This window comes from Microtus oregoni, unplaced genomic scaffold, assembly GCF_018167655.1.
Source record: "Microtus oregoni isolate MIOR12 unplaced genomic scaffold, Mior012 000010F_ref0000083, whole genome shotgun sequence".
Classification (NCBI taxonomy): Eukaryota; Metazoa; Chordata; class Mammalia; order Rodentia; family Cricetidae; genus Microtus; species Microtus oregoni.
In genome coordinates, this window is record NW_024543069.1 from 35,072,955 (window position 1) to 35,088,127 (window position 15,173).

A 15,173-nucleotide genomic window follows, 5' to 3' on the forward strand; every position below is an offset into this window, starting at 1 on the left:
CCCCAAGGATTTTCCTTAACTTTTGAGAATAATTTACATTACAAACGGATGTCCACCTAAGGAATTCTCATGAATAGTAACATTCGAGAATGAATCAAATTAAAACATTTGCATATAAGAGTCAAATACTTTTCTAAACTTTAAATTTTGCTTTATTTATATTGAATATATATTAAAGAACATATAGATTAAAGGCTAAGAGACCTGATTTTTTAAAAAATGGAGAAAAGTATTTTGTTAGGTTCCAATACTTTTATAAATCAGGATTTTCATGACCGTTTCCCACATTCCCTTGACTGAAAGCAGACTTCTGCGTTTCGATTGTTTTTGTTTATTGCTCATTCTAAAATAACTTAAAGTGATATTTCTAACCTATATTACAGATGCATACGAAGAAAAACAATAGCAATGTATGCCAATTACAATAAAAAAAATACCAGCTAAGCGTGTTTCTGACATAGCTATAAGAAACTGCAGTCAGAATGTACAGTTGTCTAGAGCGACAGCTCAAACCTAGTCCTGGTCCAGCCCTAGTACCTGTGTAGCTACTTTATCCTTCCCGTGTTCCTGTTCCACCATCTGTAAGACAGGGCCAACAACTGAACTTCTTTCTACGCATCATTTTAAGTTTCAATGAAAGAGCATAAGCAGCCGTGTGTTGTTACTGAATGCTAGTACTTATTGCCTCAGGGATGGGAGCTTATTACTGCTCATTGGTCATATTCAGTAAGTACACAGGAATTGCTTAGTACCTGTTAGTGTAACTAGAAATGGTGTAAAAATCAGCATGTAATTGCATTTCCTGAGTGAGCTCTACAAATACGGTATCTAAAGAGTCAAATGACCAGGAACTCTGGAAGAAGGGTTTCTGGAGAGCAGAGATTATAGTACCACAGGGTGGACCTCATTTCAAACAGGAAGGAGAGAAAGAGAGAAGCAATTACAACAGCACAGGGTGGGCCTGGACTCAGGCAAGAAGGGAAGACAGGCATTTGAAGGGACGACAGCCTAGACCTGGGTGTGGGAGAAAACCTCTTGAATGAAGCTGGTGCCCAGTTAATTACATAATAATTCTTATTAAATTATTTAAAAATGCAGAAGAACAAGGATAGGCATCTTCTAACAGATGCCACATTATAGAGACAAAGAAATCAATTTCATTTTGCACAGGTCAAATAACTCAGGAAATCCCTATCTAAATCTAACACTGCCCCAGTTTGCTTTCTGTTTCTGTGATTCTGACTAAAAGCAACTTGGGGGGGAAGGGTTTATTTGGTTTAAACATGCAGGAACAGCTCAGCCCTGAGGTAGGTCAACAGTGCCTGAAGCAGACACCTTGTAGGAAAAATGCTCCTAGCTTGTTCCTTACTGCTTTCTTATATAGGTCAGGACTGCCTGACTAGGGGATAGCACTGCCCACAGTTGGCTGGGCCCTCCTACGTCAGTTATCAATTAAGAAAATGAGCCACAGATATACCCAGGGGCCAGACAGATGAAGTAATTCCTCAGGAAAGGTCCCACTTGGGTCAAGTTGACAACCAAAATTATCCACCACAAACACTAAAAGCTTATGTGGGATTAATAACAATGAGTCAATGAAATCAACTGGAGACACCACCCAATGTGGTAGTCTTCTAGATTTTCTGACAGTAGACTAGGGTTTTTACAATAGACTTCCTGTATGTTGCAGGTGTGGATTTGAAGTGAGGCTGCTTGATGCCACAGCACTCAATAGTACTCAGGGGAATAAAAAGAGGTGAGGTGGAGAACCAGGAGGTAACAGCCAGCTATTCACAATAAAAATGAGAATAAGGCTCAACTACAACCCCTCTGGTCCTGAAGTCTCTGGTTATTGCTTACAGACAAGTAGACTCGAACCCGAAGCCAAGGTCAGGGGTACAGCCAGCATCCTCCTGATCTATCTTTCACCTCACTACAAAACTGGAAATCCTAAGTGGTTTCACTCTCTGCCGAAACAACCCTGGAAAACTCTGTACATTGGCTCTGTCTGAAGGCTGGGATGAAGAAAACTGTTTCAGGTGACCCTCCTGGTTGTGCTCACCTTGTCCCTCAAGCCAGCAATAGGGAGTAAACTTCTGAAAGGAGCCAACTGCTAAGTTACAGAGTGCAGAGAGGCAGCCATGTACAGAGGCAGCTACACCAGCACTTCCTTCTCTCTTTACTCTGCATCGCCTGGGACAGTCTGTATTTCTCGTCTAGAGATATTCTAGGTCTGAAGTCAACAGTCCAACTCCTGGCACTTAGCTTGAGGAGATGGGAAAGCAGAGGAAAGTATAAGAACTTAGGCCCAGTAGGGGGTCTCAGGTATTGACTGAGTGCCCTAAGAGAATATGAGGAAGTGGCCCTCCTCTTACCTCTCTGTTCCCTGGTCACTACAAGGGGACATGGGCCCTTCTTCCTTCTTTTTATTTCCTGGTCACTATGAAGTGAACTTTCCATGGCACTGAGTGCTTCCTGCGGTTATGTCTACCACGCATGCCTAAAATCTACTGGCCAATCAATCATCCACGGGCTGGAATCTCTACACCTGTGTGTTTGGCTGTACCTGCACAACTTCTGGGTTCATCGCCTTGGGCCTTTTCTGGTGACACGGATGTGTCTTCTGCCATGTGTCTGCATGATACGAATCCCATCATTAATCCCGAATTACAGTTAGGTTCCTTATTATCTCCTCCACCCCTAATAAGTCTGTGTTCGTTAACAGACAGCCTGCTGAAGTTAAACTCTCCTCCCACAACCACCGCTAGAAAGCAAAACCCAACTCATTCATGTCTGAGCATTTAATTAGGAGACATGCTTAGTTATAGCCGTGGTAGAAAATCTCCTTCAAAGTCAGCTTAACATCCAAATTCAATTCGGCTAACTATAAACCCGACCCAGAGAAAATAAGAAATTTCTGCTTTCTAAGCATGGCCTTCCTCTTCTCTGTTTTGCTTTTTGGCTACAGTCCCTGTTTAAAGCCCAGGCAAGCCTTGAGCTTGACATTCTCCCTCATTGTGTTGATTTATACATTATACTTCCCTTTATAAATAATTAATGCTTCACTTAATGTGATATAGTCATGCTCTCTGAAAACGAGCATTATTAACTCCTTCACAGAAATGTTGGTTGAATATATTTTCTGATTTAAAAACCAGGGAGTCTTCACTGAACTACAAACAAAACCGGACATGGGCCAGCACCAGTCCTGTCAATCATTGTCTCCGTATTTCTTGAGGCTTTATCTTTCATGGCATTGTCATGTGATAATTGATGATGATGTGTAGCAATTAAGATCACAGAAGTGTATTCGAAAGAACAAAAGTTTTGGAAACAAAACTTAAACCCAAGTCTATCCAAAACAATGGGCTCCCGTGCTCACGGCTGCTCATAACTTCTGTATGAAATGGAATACATTAGTCCATTTTTATCAGTGAGATAAAACAATAAACAAAAGAAACATTGAAAGGGAAGAGTTTATGTAGCTTACACTTCCAGGTACCAGTCCATCACTGAGTGAAATCAGAGCATGAATTCAAACAGAAACTATGCAGGAAAGGTACTTACTGGCTTCTTTCCTGGTTCGTGCTCAACTCACTGGCTTTCTTACATAGCCCAAGACCTTCTGCCTAAGGATGGTGCCACCCATAGTGGCCTGGGCCCTCCCACATCAGTTATCAATCAAGACAGAGCCCCACAGACAGGCCCACAGGCCAGTCTTATCTGTTCTTTAGCAAAGCTTCCCTTTTCCCTGGTAACTCTGGGTTGTGCCAAGTTAGCAATGAAGACTGTTCAGTACAGTAGGTGTCCAGCCTGCCTTGAGGGTCACTGCACATTGGATGGTTTATTTCTAGAGAAGTTGTTTTGACAACAAAATAAACAACAAAGAAGAAGCCTCTTGCTTCATTTCTTCCACAACAGCACAAAGAAAAAGGGCACCAGAGTGAGAAAACTGGAAACAGAATGGGCAATATCCACCATAATTCTTCACAGAAACAGAGCGTAGAGACTGCAGTGTGCAGCCATCAGATGAGAGTATTTGAAGATTTACTGTTAGGAAATATTCCCATAGGAGATCAAGCTAAAACAAAGGTCATTAGAGCCTGAACTTGGCCTGAAGACTCCTTCATGACAGTGGCTGAAAATTCAATGTCCCTTTCAACATTTTATAGCAACCCCTAGATGGAGTATAACTCAAAAGGGCTTATCCCTAGATGGAGTGAACCTCAAAAGGGCTTATCCCTAGATGGAATGTACCTCAAAAGGGCTTATCCCTAGATGGAGTGAACCTCAAAAGGTCTTCGGCACCAAACAGGTATCCAGAAAGCTCATCTGGGTTTGCTACATAAAAAACCACAAAACAGATTTTGTTTGTTACCTAAAGTAAATGTCTGCAAAAACCAATATTTTTAAAACAGGATTCACTTTGGTCTCTTAGCTAAAATCCTTTGTTTTGAGCTTTGCCCTGCTGGTCACTTGACAATCAGTGTCATTTAAAGGTTATTTTTGTGCTGGATGTCAAGTAATGAAGAAAATTACCATAGGGATGTTTTAATGTGCATTCTTAATAACTCCCTGAAATTTAAATGCATGGTTTCTCCCCATCCACACGGTGTCCTTGGATGTGTTGCCACCATCCCTGCGTGAACAGTAGCTATTTCGTTGACCAGTGGTTGTTTACATTTTTGTGGAATCATTGCCTTCTGGACCACACAAGGAGTAAATAGTCAAATGCAGAAACCTCAATGTGAGCCAAGCAACCTTCAAGAACAATGCATACTACTGTGAGATACAGTGCCTCCCAAGGCTTAGTGAAAGGTTACATTGTATTCCCCCTAGGAGACAAAGGCACAAGGCTGGAAGAGGCTGAGCATCTGCCTGAGGTTCCCACTGCAGGTAAGACTTTGAGCAAGTTACTCCCCTTTTCAAATTCTGTTGACCAGGGGCCTGGAGAGATAGCTTGTTAGGAGCACTGGTTGCTCCTCCAGAAGTATATGTATATATATTACATAGATAAATAAATCTCAAATTCTGTTGACTGTAAAACTTCAAAATGCAGTGTGCCTCTATATGTAATATTAAAAACAATAGAGAGTTTCTCCCAAAATTGAAATGCATATCAAATTTGTTAATGGAGGATGGAAAAATTGACTTTAGGAAATGCCATACTTAACAAAGATAAAATTTAAACTGTGGTTTCATTTCCCAAGTTATTCACACTTTGTCTCATGTTCTAGAGACCAATAGAACGTGTTTAGGTCACATTTAAAAAATATTTTTTATTTGTGTGTGTGTGTGTGTGAGAGAGAGAGAGAGAGAGAGAGAGAGAGAGAGAGAGTTTTGAGAGAGAGAGCATTCATATTTAAGAGCTATGGAGGTCAGAGGTCAATGTCAGCTTTGTTTCTCAGGTGCTATCCATATTGGGTTTTTGAGATAGACTTTCATACTTAGGCTGGAGTTAGGAGGCTGGGAAGCCTGGCCGCTGACCCCCAGGGGTCTGCTTGGGTGTCTCCTTCAAATGTCTCTAAGACAGGAGGGTGAGATGAACTAAAAAGTTAAGAGTGCAATGTGATGAAGTTAACACGTGGCAAGTGTGGCGAACTTCTGTCCCACACAATCACCCTTCTCCTGTGTTGCTACAGCTCACCCCCAGCACCACCTCCCAAGCCAGCATCTACCACCATGTTTAAACAAAGGTGGTAGATTCATTTGGTGAATCTGCTCTTGGATGCCGAATGACAAACATTTTTCATAACTATAAAGGCATGATTGATGAACTCCACAGATACACAGAGAAGAGGATACAAGGATGACCACATATACCCCATCAACTGTCTGCACTTAGGCATACAGAAGAGGATACAGGGATGGCTGCCTCTACCACATCAGCTGCCTGTGCTTCTACACAAAGAAGATGATATACAGGGGTGGCCACCTATACTATATCCATCCATCTGCACTTCTACACAGAGAAGAGGATACAGGAATGGCCGCCTCTATCACACCAGCTGTCTGCACTGGTTCGACCCAAGTTTTTGGAAAGCTAGAATAACCCTCGTGCCCCAAGCCATCTTATCCCATGAAGAAAAACTGCTCTCCCACATCCTTCATTTCTCAATAAGCCAGGGGTCAAGTGGCGCTCTCAGTTTGCCAGGCCCTAGGCTCAGGACACTAAAGATTCATTACTTACTTCCAACTAATTACGACCTCAAATGAAAGATAATTTCTGTATTTTATTATGCAGGGTAATAAAACAGTAAGCTGGATTCACAACACAGGCGGCCCTGGCCCACTTAGACACAAACATGAATGGCTATTTTAATGGGTTGAGCGGGTGATTTAATACACTATCTTAAAAAGAAGACAATGAGTCAACTTTTTGTAGCACTGGCAGGATTCTGAGTGGCTCGCACTGCCCTGCCAGGGGCACGGAAGCAGTTCAGCAACGTCTAGCGGCAATTATGGTTCAAAGCTCCATTGTTATACACACATATCACATAATCACACTTAAAACTATCATTAAAATGAGGGATAAACTGTGGGCCTCATTTTATACACTACTTCTAGTAAAAATGTCACAAATCGGAAAATTGCTATAAATTTAAAATAAGCAGGACAATATTTAATATACTTCTAAATTTAAAGACATACAGCTTCTCCAGAACACGAAATGCAGTAAATACCTGAAGATAATATGGAAAATTCGGAGATGTCATGTACAAAGAAGGTTACTTCCATTTTTCTTGAGTGTAAATGATGCCTTGGGAGCAGTTGGGACCGTGACAGTTTCATGGAAGGGGAGAGGAGCGAGAAGTATTGTTTGTGAGCCACATTTTCACAGTCAAACTTCCTGCTTCAAGTTCAACTCAGCATCCATTTGAGAAGGCTTTGGGGGCTTGTAGGCCTGCTGGGGTCTCAGGCTGTAGCTCGGAGGTTGTTCTGAGCGCAGGCTGGAAGGGAGTCATTCCCACTCTGTGACACCTCTGCCACCCACATCTGTCATATGGACAGACTGCCAATCACTGCCAATCTGGCTGCCATTTCCAACTGAGGCGGCAAAGTCCTCATAGCCCTCGAAGCCTGGGCCTCTCTCCCATCCTCACTCCCTTCCTCTAGCTAGCCTGTCACTCTGCCCCAGTAGGTCAGACATCCTCCAGGGGAGGAGTGGATGCAGCAGCTACCCTGAGTCATTTGTAACGTTCGAAGCCATGTCTTATCTTTGAAACAGCGTCTTGCCTTCAGTGGTTCTGCTAGCTTACAGCGTTGGCTTTAGCGGTTTCTACTTCTTAATGAGTAGAAACAAGCTGGGCCCTAGATGCCTAGAGACCATATCAAGTCTTTAACCACTGCCTGATGCTTTACAAAAAAAAAGTAGTGTGGAAATCCTTAGAACAATGGAAAGGTTTTACACAGTTCAAATCGTGTATCTACAAGAATGAGAAAGAATATGTAATTCTTAAAGTAAGTTGGGGGAGGGTGAGCGCCGTTGAGAACAAATTCATAGGCTGCAGTCACGCCATTACCCTACGCATTTCTAAATGGCTCCTTATCTCTCCATAAACTGGAATCTTCTTTAGTTTTACTCGGTGTGTTTCGTAAATGCACGAAGAAGACCTAGAGCCAGATCTTGATCATATGTAAATTATCTGCCAATTGGATCCCTGTTTATCATCATGACTTCATTATCTAATTCTACCATGGGGGAGGGGGGATCCCACGCTCTGTACAATAGAAGTATATGGCTAATAGGTCATTACATATGTATTATCATTGCTATTATTGCAATAATTATTAGGGGTGTGCAGGTGTGCCAGTGTGTGTGTGGTAGTCAGAGACAACCCAGGATCTGGTTCCCTCTGCCCACTTTGGGATCTAACTCAGGTAATAGGGCAAGAAGAAGGCACTTCAACCTACTGAGTCATCCTATCTCATCTGAGAATATTTTATAATGGAGATTTATGTAATAATTCTTCCCACTTATCTTCATTTTCTGTATTCCACTCTTCTTCCATGGGCCGCTCTTACATAGACTACTGAAAGTTTGCCATTATAAAATATCATCATGGGCCATAGTGGCTCACGTCTTTAATCCCAGTACTCAGGAGGCAGAGGCAGAGGCAGGCAGATCTCAGTGAGTTTGAGGCCAGTGTCGTCTATAGAGAGTTCCAGAATAATCAGAGCTACACAGAGAATCCCTGCCTTGAAACTTCCCCCCCCACCCCGCCCAAAGAAATGGAAATATCATCATATTCGATTTTGGGGCTACTTTAAGGAACATTCCAATCTACATTGGCCTCTGCCATTTACCAGTTATTCCTTTCCTGGATGAGAAGTCTTCATCTGTCAATCACTAAAATTCAGAAACGCCAGACTTTTCCCACCTCTGCCATTAATACTCATCTCGGGTGCTTTAGTTCTTCTTAATCAGGCCCAGGTCTAGCCTGTTCAGACATCTCATCTAACGCGAGCCAACTTTAATTCTAAACTGCGTGGAATAAAATCATTCCTTAACTTAGTGTCCAGCACCCAGCATCCCCATCTTCTCTTCATCATCAATATGGCTTCACTGTGAAAATTAATAGATTATCCAATTGCTAAAGCTGTTTTAGTATCAACTAAACAGTCCAAGCATGAATGTAGGAGTTAGGCTGGTATAGAGGTATTTATCTGGATATGTTCACCTGGATGAGATCAGAGGTCAGAGGTCAGCATCAGGGTCACACCAGTGCTCACAGTAAACCTGGATGCCAGTTCCACCAAAACGTGAAAAGTGTTCTTTAGAATACAGCACAATTATCGGTTGCAGTAAATGCAGATTCCGGTCTCAATGCCACCTTATCAGTGTTCTGTGTTACATGTGCACAGAGAATCGGTGCTCTGCACCAGGCTGAGGACTGAGGTTGTGTAAAATAAGGCCCTTCTGACTACGGGATGAGCCTGGGATGCTGTTGTCTGGGGAAGCGCATTTGCACAACAAAGAGCCCCTGAGAGAAACTACTCACTGCTGTTTGTCAGGAGCAAAGGGAACCTGACACCTCAAGCAAAATAACTGACAATGTTAGGGTAAATTTTGAGCTAACAAGTAAAATTTTGAATTATGAATAATTTCTAACCATCCCCAGGCGGGTTGGGAGTCAATACATGTAAAGGGTTTTCTGCAAGCCAACTGTCATGTGTCACCATAAAAATGGAGGCCACATCGCTGGACAAGGACAGCAAACGCAGAGGCAAAGTCACACACTGCTGATGGGCTGACCTGCAATGACAAATGGCTGTAAGAACCCTCTCATGGAGGAGGACAAGGTCGTTCCTGGATGGTGCTGGGGAAGAGCCTTACGCACTTGGCAGTGTGAACCACGCTAGGTCTTGGCTTCTCATCTTGTGGAAGTGGGCTAAAGATAGAAGGATAGACCTCAATATGAACATCAGAATAAAACACGTCCCCAGTGTACTTCCTTCCAAAATAGTGATCATGTATCCTTTTATTAAAAGCTCGAAAGTACAGACAATTAAAAAAATAAAAGAAAAAATAGGCACATAAAAATCAGACTAAAAAGCTTCAGGATGACAGAAACTACAAACCCCGTGAAAGATAAATCTCTAGATGGAAAAAACAGCCACAAAGGATGAATCTGAGAGGGGTTAGCTGTGAAAATATTCGAGAAACTGAAACACGTCAGCAGTATCAAACTGAACAATGGCGTTAAATCATGGGTAGAAGACCCAACAGTTCCAGAAGAAGATAGATGAAGAGATGGCCAACAGGTCTGTAAAGAATGCGCGACATCAAAGAGCCTCAGGCAAACGTGACCCTCCGTGTCACTCTCCACGCCAGTGACACCCCACCCCCTTTAGAACTATTGCCACCCAAAACAGGTTAGTGCTCCAAAGGCTGCAAGAATGTACTCACATGCATCTGTACAAGCGGGTTAATCAGCTTCCCATGACTATAACAAAATCCCTTGGATGATCAGTTCATAAGGATAAAGGGTTTTTTTTTTTTTTTTGTGGACTACAGTTTTGGAGGCTGTGGTTCATGACCCATTGGCATCCTTGATTTGGGCCAGTGGAAAGGCAACAGACGGGGTTAGAAGGGCATGGTGGAGTGAACTGGCTGCATCATAAGGCAGAGAAAAAGGAGGAAGAGGAAGGGACTGCAGGCACTGGCCTCCTTTAAGGATGTCCTGAATATCCTAAATGCCCCCCACTAAGCTGCAGCTCTCCAGGGTTCCACAAAACCTCAGTTGGGACACCAGAGGGACCAAGTCAACAAAATTTGAACTGTAGCAGCGGAACGCAAACTGGTGGCTCCATCACAGAAAACATTAGAAAATTCATGAACAAACATTAAAGAGAGAAGTATCACAGGATACAGTAACCCATCACTGAATGTATCCAGACAGGAGGAAATGCAGGCCTTGGAGAGACAAACCTACATCCATGTTAACTGAGCACTGTATAGCAGTGAGACTATCAAACCAGCCAACCCATATGAGCATCAGTGGACGGCAAGGTAAAGAACACGGGATGCATGTGCAGTGATAGCACATGGTTGTCAAAACAGTGAGGCCTGAGATCTGCATGCGTGTGCATGAGACGGGTAGGGGAGAGGCTGAGTGAAATCGCCAAGCGCACACTGATGCCACTTGGTCTGTGTGCCTCACTCAGATGCGTAAGAGGAGAATACAGTGGAGTTCATGGACTCTGGAGTATTTGGAGGGGAAATGGTCAGATATGGGTCACAGCTACACCGCTGTCATTAAAAGGAACGTATTTCAAGAGACTTAATACAAAGCAAGGCAGCCACAATTGCTGATGATACAATGTATTTATGGACCTGGAAAGGACGTGTATGCTATGGACGATCATCACGAAAATAACTGTGATATGTAATAAACTGACAGAGTAGCAAGGCTTGACTACATCACAATAGACACACAAACACACATACATGCATACATACATACATATCCATATACACATATACATACCTGCATACATATATATGTACATACATCACACTATCACACATATCACACTTAAGCACATACACACACATAAACACACTCATGCACACACAAACATGTTCTTTAGAACATTCATCTCTCCATCATTTAAAACAAGTATATTTGAAATTCATAAAATAACCTACCATAAAGATCCTTTCTGACAAAGTCTCCATCACTTTCCTTTCTGACAAAGTCTCCCTCACCTACACCAGCTTTTTCTGAATTGCATATAGCTGATAGATACATCTTAAATAGGCAAAGATCCATTTGTAAGGTAGCAGAGAGCATAGATTTTCATGTCACTACACAGGTAACTCTGCTGACTGATTTCCTGATGTCTTGCCAATAAGTCCCAGTGCAATGTCTTTCCGGATGGTAAAATCAATGATTACCTGAACAGGGGACCAAACCAAAATACTTTTCCATTACCCTACATAAAACCTACCTGTTTGAGAACTGGAATAATGTCAGATATTTTAACTGGGAAACAAACAAACAAAACAAAACAAAATGCTTGAGACTTCTACTGTATTCTGTAAGTCATGGCCAAAGAGAATTTTTAAATGTGAGATATTACTTCAAATTTTCAAGTTTGAACATGTAACATCTTTAAACAAAAAAGAACATTATGAGTCCTCAGTAGTCCTCATTGTTCGCTATGTTCAGTGAGTCTGGTTTTATCCCATGATTTTTCAGACCCCGGGGCCAGCTGGCCTTGGTGAGTTCCCGATGGGGGGAGGGAAAGGGGAGGCAGTGCTGGGGAGGAGACAGAAATCTTTAATAAATAAATAAATAAAAGAACATTATGTTTCATGTAATGTTAATAAATCTGCAACTTTTTTTTTTTTTGCTTTGTTAAAATGAGTCCCCCGGTTACTTTTCTGTGACTGAGATAGAATACCAGGACTGAAAGCGACTTACAGACAGAAGCATTGACCTTGGCTTATGGTTCTAGAGGGATAAAAGTCCACCATGATGGACAGGCAGGGCAGCAAACCAAGGAGTAGGAAGCTGAGAGATCACATCTCAACCACAAACAGGAAGCTGAGATGCAAACTTGTAATGGATCGAGGCCATAAGCTCTCCAAGCCTTCTCCAGTACTCATCTAGCAAAGCTCCACGCCCTGAAAGCTAGAAAATCCTGGAGTCCACGGGGGACATTTCTTATTCAAGCCACCACAACTAATAAAGAAAGATGGTTAAGACACACCCTTAACCAGAAGGCCCTTGGGGAGTTTCAGGGGAGCATAAGGGGGTCCAGAGGCCAGTGGCCTAGAAAGCAGCCCATGTGACCCTGGTCAGCTGCAGCCTCTCTTCCACTCACACAGTAATCCTATGCCAGACCACCCTTTATTCCCTCTGTTCTTTTGAATTTCTGACAATCCTCTTTTTGTCTGTAGAAGAGAGGTAACTCCTATTCTCTGCCCTTGTTCAACTGATGGGTCAAGTTTACCCCCAGCTTTTCATGGACTCACTCCCCAAAAAAGCTGTGTTCTGACCTTGATTCTTCCCGTGGTACTCAGCAGTAACAAGCTTGCAGCACATACCACATGCTGGGTAATAAATGAGACTCTGAAATAAAAAGGATCAGTATAGCCAAGTACCTGGTCACCATGGCATCTAGCGGAGACCCAATGCTGCAAGTCTGTAAATAAAACAGACTTCTAAATTTTAATGAATTTTAATTAAAATTAATTCATCAATTAATTGACGTATTATAGTAGACAGCTTTTGGAGGTATTCCTGCCTTAGCTAAAGCATTCAAGCTTTAGCTTTGACAGGTGGCATGAGAGAATGTGTGTGTCCCTTGACAAGTTTCCAAAGTGAACAATACCACAGACTGCAGGCCAATCTCCCATCTTCTCCCCTGACTCTCTCGTCACACAGAATGTATGACACCGGCCTGAGCCCAGAGCAAGCTGCCCAGATCCCTATCAGGTCAGACAAATGCATGTTTTCAAATACACTAAAAAGAAGCTGGGAAGGAACAGTGCCCAAGTCACCTCTGCCGTCGACACCCTATGGCTTCTCACTGCAGCATCATAACTAGCCAACTGAGCAATTGAAAAACATCAGCTTACTCTATATGTTGGGGGAACACAATCAAGAATAACATGACATTTTACCTCCAAACTACTGCTTTCGGTGCTCTTTGGGCATAACAAATAAAAACATTTGGTTTAAATTTCAGGAATGGCTGTAACCTGGGAACTCAATGTTGGTTTATAGTTTCAGCACTTTTAGTACACCGAGGGTATCCTGATGCATTGGTGCACACTTTTGTGTTTGTGTGTGTGTGTGTGTGTGTGTGTGTGTACAAGAGAGAAAGAGAGAGAAATGAACACTCATGCAGGTACACACACACACATGCATTCATGCACACCACAGGCACACACACATACACTAGTCCTCAGATTGATTCTCCTTTGGTTTGTCTGAAGTCTCAAAGAGTAATTTTCATACTGATGTCAACTGAGGTTAAAGACGCGATGGGCATGCTGTCCCCCATTCCTAACAAAAGTTATTTGTAATAATTATTTTTAGTCTTCGTGCCTGTTCCAGAGACATCACTATCTGGCACACTTGTGACAAGTCCGTCTTCCCCTATGGAATGGGTGAGTCACAGGCGCGATGGGTCTTCTAATGGAACCCAGGAGCATTCCTTGCCATGCTCTGCTCTCCTCCAATAAAAGACTTGAGTGAAATAAACACCTAATTATGTCATCTGTTTAACGAATGCAGCCATTATCCAGAGAGACGTAATTGCCAGCCTTCAGTAAATATTTGGGTGTTTAAACTAATCGAGGCTGTTCATCTCAGAAGGAACTACAGAGAAGAAAGTGAGAGATGGAATACGCACAAATCCAACAATGACTTATGCATAAATCATAACCTGATCCAAACCAAAGACCACTGAAGTTAAGATCTTTAGAGCAGTAAGTAGATGGAAGGAGACAGTTTGTCCCTGAAGCCTCTCAGGAAAGGTGTGCAAGGAAAAATTGAAATTCATTTACAATTACATGACCATTGGGAATTATATTTCTAATGAGCGCTAATGCCCTTGGATCTCATCAGTAGGATGCATACAGCTAGTGATCACACACACACACACACACACACACACACACACACACACAATCACAGGGGATTCCAGAAGATAATAATAAAAACAAACACCCAAAATGAAATGAAAGCATCCTTGGTCTCCCCCAAGGAGAAAGCAAGTAAATAAACGCAACAGCCTCAATTTCACCACCATGTTGTGTTTGGATCCCTGCCAGGCATCAGAAACCACATTTGATATTTTGAGTTTTTGCCTGAGGGGCAGATGCTAGGACATCTCTGAGGAGAGTGGGAAGCAGCAGAGGGAGGAAGACTCAGAAAACATCAATCAAACGTTCTAGAAGGTAGCTGGATCCACTCTTGGCAATTCGCACACAGCCCTGGAATGAAGGAGCTTAATTGAGAAGATGCCAATCAATGATAGTAGGATGGGCGGAGACGACAGTTCAGCCTGTGACTCTGGAGGATGGGCTCGAGACTGACTCCTGTACAGGGCAGGCTTCCCCACCTGGAGACAGGACCAGTGCCTGCACCGGCGCATCTAACAGCAGTGCACTTTTATCCCAAGACTCACAGGGGAACTTTGGATCTAACTGTTCACAGCTACCCGAGTTAGCTTAGGAAGAAAGAGCAGCATTTCCTCCGTGCCAGGAGGTCGTTTGCAAGCCCCTCGGGCAGAAGAAATCAGGAATCTCCACAAACTTGGCTCACCACGTCGAGATTACTCACTGCCTATGATCTGCCAAGCTCGCTGAGGATGGGGAAGTCAGTGCTGTCCTAGTGTAAACTGCCACGCAGGCTCCAGCAAAACCCAACTCAGAAACCTAACCCACTCAGAGACCTAGCAAAACCCTTCACCTTGGAACCGGGATTCAACTCCGAGACTACCCATCCCCCAGCTGATTTCCTTACTGAGAGAAATCTAGGTTAGTCCGTACAAATGGGCTTTAGTCACTCATGAAAATGGCAAATGCTTTGTCCAGTAGCCTTACACTCATGATTGCAGGTAAGGGATATTGACGTTCTAAAAAGTTCATTATTTATTGTAGCCTGAATGATAGCTGCATTTTTCTGAAACTGTCAGTAGGTGACAACATTTTT

The 15,173-nt window shown here is 42.8% G+C and overlaps 1 protein-coding gene across 2 annotated transcripts in view; it reads right to left on the reverse strand.

Moving 5' to 3' along the window:
- Fat4 (FAT atypical cadherin 4) overlaps nt 1-15,173 on the reverse strand; it is a 130,069-nt gene that overhangs the window by 109,550 nt on the left and 5,346 nt on the right. The window lies entirely within an intron of this gene.